This window comes from Eschrichtius robustus, chromosome 11, assembly GCF_028021215.1.
Source record: "Eschrichtius robustus isolate mEscRob2 chromosome 11, mEscRob2.pri, whole genome shotgun sequence".
In the NCBI taxonomy this organism is placed as follows: domain Eukaryota; kingdom Metazoa; phylum Chordata; class Mammalia; order Artiodactyla; family Eschrichtiidae; genus Eschrichtius; species Eschrichtius robustus.
In genome coordinates this window covers 10,050,443-10,057,439 of record NC_090834.1, presented here as the reverse complement: position 1 = coordinate 10,057,439, position 6,997 = coordinate 10,050,443, and the positions used below count along the sequence as shown (strand labels likewise).

Below are 6,997 nucleotides of genomic sequence, written 5' to 3'. Positions count from 1 at the left end.
TCCTCAGCTAATCTCCTGTTGGTGGCTAGAATCATTTCTCCCACACACGGATGATGCTGGTAAATCAAGACCTTCTTCGGTAGTGAAGGAAAAAGCTTAGACACATTCAGTTCACGGAAGTAATATTATTGGTCAGCTGAGCACAATTGCTGTGTAGTGGAATATATTAGAGTTATCTGCTGTCAAGAGGCAGTGCTTGATACTCACAGAGCCTCTGGTGAAGCTCTTTGATAGTTAGCCTTCACCATCTTTCTTGGAGAGAGGTCCAGATGGCTGTCCCTCATGGCTATCCGTGAGGTCCTGCCTACCCTTCCGGGTCCAGCTCCAAAGTTATGAACGAACCCTCTCCTCTCCTCCCCCGGTTGAAACTAGTCACTCCTCCTTTGTGCTCTGTGGGCACATTTCTCTGTATTCTTTTTTTTTTTTTTTTTTGGCCGTGCCACGTGGCTTGTGGGATCTTAGTTCCCTGACCAGGGTTTGAACCCGGGCCCTCATCAGTGAAAGCGTGGGGTCCTAACCACTGGACCGCCAGGGAATTCCCCCTTTCTCTTTGTTTTAGCGAATTACCTCATAGTATAGTTCTAGCCTCATGTCTTTCTCACATTCAAGAGTAACTTCTTTGATGTCATGGACTGTCTGATTCATCTCTGCATCACTTTCTGCCTGCTAGCTCACTCAAGTACCATCCCATTGGTTGTGGGTTTAGTTGCACTCTGAGTAGGAATCCCCCTTGAAATTCTAATATATCCCTCTCTGGAAGGCTACCTTCTAGTTGAGAAGCATCCTTCCAATAATACATGCCTTCCGCTTAGTAGGAATCTACATCTGTCTGCAGAAATAAATCGAACAAACAAAAAATTAGAGAATTTTGGCCATTTGACCAAGCCTGCAAAACCAAGATGAAACTTGGAAATGTGTCTGCTGAATTTTAGCTATTATGTCAAACAGTGCTGGTGCTGTGTGAATATGGTGCTGTATGGATTCCTAACATTCCACAAGGGGCCCCTATTGTTTTGTTTCTTTCTCTCCTTCCCTTTTTTCTTCCCACACATGTTTATTGAGCAACTATTATACACCATGCATTGTGTTAGGCAATGGTGATTCAGTGATGGGCCTTTGTCCTTATGGAGCTTAGAGTCTGCTCAGTGCGGGAGATAGTCATTGATCAAATAGTGCTGGGAAGGAATGTGTACTTACTAACTGAGGGTGGTGCCCTGCAGGAAAGGAACACTGATCCATGACAGCTTGTTCCAAAAGAAGCTGACCAAGCCTGAGTGGGATGCGGGAGGAGGCCAGGGATGATTTTGCTGAGGAATTGATGCTTATTGTGAGAGCTGAAGGAGAAATAAGTACTGAACAGGCAGAGGGAGAGGGAAGGGAGGGAGGAGAGGTAACAGTGCGCACAAAGATTTTGTAGTGGGAAGACTTGTGCATTTTAGGAATGGAAGACCCCGAGACAGGCTGGGACCTGGGACCCTTTGCTGCAGTGCTGCAATGCTTGCACCTGGACACACCTCTCCTCCAGCAACAGAATATTTAAAAAAGCTATATGGGACTAAAAATAACTGTGTGCATGTGCAGTTGGGGCAAAATTGTGGACAAAAGATAAAAAGAGACCAAAAAACGCAACTGCCACTTTTGAAGAGCCTGGAGCAAAAGCAGGGTACTGCGCATGCCCCCTTCACTCAACACCACCTAAGGGGTGGGCAGACCACCTAAACCATCCCTCTGGCCCGACCCCTGGACCCACCCCTACCCTCACCCTATATAAGGAGCAAGCTCTCCCCCGCCCCCACCTCAGGGAGCAAGCAAGCAAGGGAACCTGTTGTTTGTTCTCGCCCCCCCCCCTCCCCCCCCCCCGGCTGTAGCAGGGGCCCCAATAAAGCCTTTCCTGAATTTCTTGCCTGGTCTCTAGTCAATTTCTATTGACTGGGGAAGGCCAAGAACCCTGGTCAGTATCAGGCCCAGAGCATCTGGCTGCAGCCCAGAGAAGATATAGGAGGTGGTTCCGTAGGAGGCTTGACTGTTTACATGGTATGATAGAACATATGAGGACCAACTAGGCCAAGTTAGGAGATTTTGTCTGTATCCTTCCACAGCGAGAAGTCATTCAAGGTTTTAAGCCAGGGTAGAACATAATCAGATTCATAGCCTTGCCGCTCTGTGGGGAATGGAAGGATGTAGGGGAGGGTGCAAGAGAGAAAGAAGGAGACCCGTTAGGAGGCTCCTGCAAGGGGTCAGGTGACAGATAATGGCCTTAATCAGAGTGGTGGCAATGAGGATGACATCTAAACATCTAGAATGTAAACGTCACCAGGGCTTGGTGAGGGAGGGAATTAAAGCCCAGAGCTTGTCTCAAAGTTACTTTTGCCCAGCTACCATATTTACCAGGGCTCTGGGGTAGCAGCTGAGTATATAAACACCCTGAACTAGCTATTGTGAATGATACAAAGAAAAGTGTGTCTGCCTTCAAGGTGTTTCTACTCCAAGGTCACACTCGAAATATACATACACAGGCAAACAAACTCTCCTGTGCTAAACGTGGACATGTCAGTGTGAACTTCACGTATGTGGTAGGGACATGCCTCTAGGTTTCCTGAAGTAAGAAACTGGGTTGAACTTTCATGATACCTTCCAGACTGTTAAGGACTACAAATTAAAAGGTTTGCTTTTTGCCAGGAGATGAAAAGCCCTCAGGTCAACTAAAAATAAACATTAATGCATTCATTCGTTTATGTATTAATTCACTTGTTCACCTGATTTTTATTAAGCACAAATATGTGCAGGGCCTTTGAGCTGGAGAGCATAAGTGATGGAAGGAGACACAGGGTTTGGAGTCTAAAGATTTGGGTTTGAGAACTAGTGTACTGGTTAGGTTTCTTTTTGTTATTATGGTAAAATATGCATAACATGAAGTTTACCTTTTCAAATGTGTGATTGTCAAATTTAAAATAAACTTTCCTGTTAAAAAGTTTACCACTTAACTTTTTCTTAAGTTCAGTGGCATTAAGTACATCCACACTGCTGTATAACCATCTTCAGAACCTTGTCATTTTCCCAAACTGAAACTCTGTACCCATTAAAAAATAGCTGTCCATTTCCCCCTTCCCCCAGCCTCTGGCGATCACCATTGTACTTTCTGTCTCTATGAATTTTATTACCCTATGAACCTCACATAAGGGGAATCATACAATATTTGTCATTTTGCAACTGGCTTATTTCACTAGCATGATGTCCTCGTGGTTCACCCATGTCATAGCATATGCCAGAATCTCCTTTTTTTTTTTTTTGGAAAAGGTAGGCTTTTTAATAACTGCTTTTGTCACCAGGTTAAGTCATGCAGTTACAAAGTAGTTAGAAATTTCTGAAAGGATATTATTGTTAAAAAAAGAAGCTCATTCTTATATAAATAATATCTAGTACTTCATTGGGATACTACTGTTCAAAAGGCCCTGGCCAAACAACTCCCAAAGAAAACACAACCCCAGGTTGCTTCCAGCCCACTGGGAATGAAGCCGTGTGCAGAAGATGAGGCCTCTAAATGAGGACACAAAGTCAGGGCGAGTCGGGGCCATTGGCAATGCTCAGAGCCGCCAGCCAGACTCCAAAGAGGGAGCCCAAGTGGTTTTTTTCTGGGGCACTCTACTTGAATTATTGTTCAATTAGTCAACACAATAATAGATCTTCAAAAGAGGACAATTAATTAACATTATAAGGAGGTTACTGCATTCTTTGGACTATATGTCATAATTGTGGTTAGTAAATTCCGACAGTCTTAACAAAAATAGCCTCCATCATTTGCAGGTATGAAGATAACTTAATTGTCTACTGGGCTTTTTATTTTTGCTGGATGACAATTTGCAATTGACAAGTTATAAATGATAATGTTTTATGTTATAAAAAACTAGTTATAAATGATAGTGTTTTATGTTATGTTATGTTTTATGTTATATATACTAGCTTTTTTCATTTATTATGTTTACAGACATTCACTGCTTGAGTCAAGTTTAGGCTTGTTAAGTGATTAAAGGCAATTTTATTACAGCAGCATGTACTGATTTTATTCTGAAAGAATAAAATGCATAAAGAGAAAGGTATTTTTGTTTGTAACCTGTAAAATTGAGTTATTTTGCTGAGGTAAAATACCAATAACTCACTTGAGGACCATGCTACCTCCTGAAAATGCCATATACCTGCTTCTTAAATGTGTCAAAGCACCTGATAGATCTGTCCAGAGCTGAAATGGCAAGTGACTGACTGCTCTTGGACAAAAGGAGCTTTCCCAGGGCTACAGCTGACTGCGCTGGGAAACAGCCATGGAGCAAGGCAGCACAGGCAGAGGCAAAAGACTTTATTTAAAGGTAAAATGCCCAAATGGCTCTCTGACATAGCTAATTTCTACTATTACTTATTAGCTTATATATGATCCCCTAACTTTTTTTCTTAAGGGGCTGATTTGGATTGACTTGTTGAGAATGGTGTCCATTATCTATTAAGTCATGAGAGAGAGATTTCTGTGGTTACATGTAAACTTGTGATAGGTCTGCAGATGAAGAGGTGAAGAGGGTAGTGAAGAAGTCAGCTGCAGTCCGGTCCGGTCTATGTGAAGGTCACACCAGCTTCATTGTACACCTTGAAGACTTTCTCGATGGCGTTGACATAGGCAGCTGTTCTCGGCTCCAATCCTAGGTTATACCTCATGGCTGTGCGCATAATTTGCCTGGCAGAGCGCTCCATGGTGTAAGCTAAGCCAGAGTGCACGACGCCTTTCTCAGAGGCACCCGATATCCTGTCTTGGAACTCTGCTGTGGGTACAATGGGAATAGTTCCACCATGCTTTCCAAATTTCCTTCCCAAACTCTCTTGAACAGACATGAGGAAGCGGTGGTTAGAATCCCATTCATATTTGAAGGTCAAACGGCCAGAGCTGACATGATTTAGATTCTTCAGCCACTCAAAGTAAGATACTGTCACTCCTCCAGCATTCAAGTAGAGATCTGGAATAACCATGACGTTCCTCTCTAGGAAAATCTTACCAGCTTCTGGAGTTGTCAGTCCATTGGCACCTTCAGCAATGATCTTGGCTTTGACTCTGGGTGCACTGGACTTGGTCAGCTGCTTCTCGCTGACATTGGCAAGGATCAATATGTCACAGTCTGCCTCCAAGACGCTCCTTTTGTAGATCTTTGCTTTGGGGAAGCCCAGGATGGTTCCATGTTGCAATGTGAAGTCTTCCATTTTCTTTGGGTCAGTACCATCTGGATTCCATATGCTCCCATCAGATTCACCAACACCAACACACTTAGCACCAAAATGATGTAAATATCTCATAGAGTGCAGGCCCACATTACCAAATCCCTAAACAACAAATGTTTTATCTCCAAATCCTGGTGTCATTCCTAAAATACTCATGTAAGAAGCTTCATCGATGAAGTTTTCAATCCCATGGAAAACTCCCCGGCCAGCAGCAGAGATCCGTCCGTGGATTCCACCCTGTCTGATGGGCTTACCGGTAACACAGGCATGGGCATTAATATCATAGTGCCCTATGGTGCTAGCATAGGTGTCAGCAATCCAGGACATCTCCTGCTCGCCCGTGCTCATGTCTGGGGCAGGAACATCAATGCCAGGACCAATAAAGCCCTTCTTTGCCAGCTCCATGGGTGAACCTCCTTGTGACGTTTTCCAATTCATTATCGGTATAGTTCTTGGGATTGATCTTAACACGAGCTTTGGCACCCCCAAATGGCACATCGACCACTGCACACTTACATGCCATCAGAGAAGCCAGAGCTTTTACTTCATCTACACTTACATCAGTGCTGTAACGGATACCTCCCTTGCAGGGCGTGCGGTGCAGGCTGTGCTGGGCCCGGTAGCCCTCGATGACCTCCCAGGAGCCGCCGTCGCGCCGGATGCGGAAGGACAGGCGCAGCACGTGGTTGCAGGGCTTGATGACCCGCAGGACGCCACGCACCCGGTTCCGCTTCTGCTCCTCGCTCTCCCGGGTCTTGAGGTCCTCCACCAGCTTGTCCGCCACGATGCTGGCGCCGCGGTCGAAGAAGCCGTCCACCGTGTTGAAGAAGTTGGGGTCGTCCTCGCGGTCGGCCGCCGCCTTGCTGTAGTGTCGCCGGCCGGACGGCGCGAGCCCCGGCTGCAGGGGCGGCGGCGGCGGGCTGCCCGTGGGCCCGGCCCAGCAGTGCGGCCGAGTGGGCCGCCGCCGAGCCTAGGGCTGCGGGCCCGACGCGGGACAGCCGCAGCGCTTCGCCCGGGCACCGGTACGTGGCCGCGGGACGAAGGCCGCGGAGGAGATGCGCTCTCCCAGGCCCAGGGACGGACAGAGGGAGCTCCGTCTTTTTTAAGGCTGAAAAATGTTTCATCATATGTATATACATTTTGTTTATTTATTCATTTGTTTGGGGTTATTTTGGCCAAGCCGCGCAGCTTGCAGAATTTTAGTTTCCCAACCAGGGATTGAACCCGGGGCCACCGCAGTGAAAGCACTGAGTCCTAATCACTGGACCGCCAGGGAAGTCCCTATCCATTCATCTGTTAATGGACACGTGGATTACTTTCACCTTTTGGCTATTGCGAATAATGCTGATATGGACATTGGTGTACAAATATCCATTTGGGGTCCTGCTTTCATTTCTTTTGGCTATACACCTGGAAGTGGAACGGCTGGATTATATGGTAATTCTGTGTTTAACTTTTTGAGGAATTATCATACCGTTTTCACAGCAGCTGCCCTATTTTATATTCCCACCAGCAATGCACAAGTGTTCCCATTTCTATACAACCTGGTCAACAATGTTACAATGTTACTACAATGAAAACATTTTTTGGTGTGGATATTAGCCATCCTAATAGAAATGAAGTAGTATCTCACTGCGGTTTTGATTTGCATTTCTCCATGACGAGTCATGCTGTGTGCTTATTGGCCATTTGTATATCTTCTTTGGAGAACTGTCTCTTCCATCCTTAGCCCATTTTTTAA

General features: G+C 45.6%; 1 pseudogene; it reads right to left on the bottom strand.

Moving 5' to 3' along the window:
- Positions 1 to 4,414: 4,414 nt before the first annotated feature.
- LOC137771558 (glutamate dehydrogenase 1, mitochondrial-like) lies at positions 4,415 to 5,907 on the bottom strand (annotated as a pseudogene).
- Between the last annotated feature and the right edge of the window lie 1,090 nt (positions 5,908 to 6,997).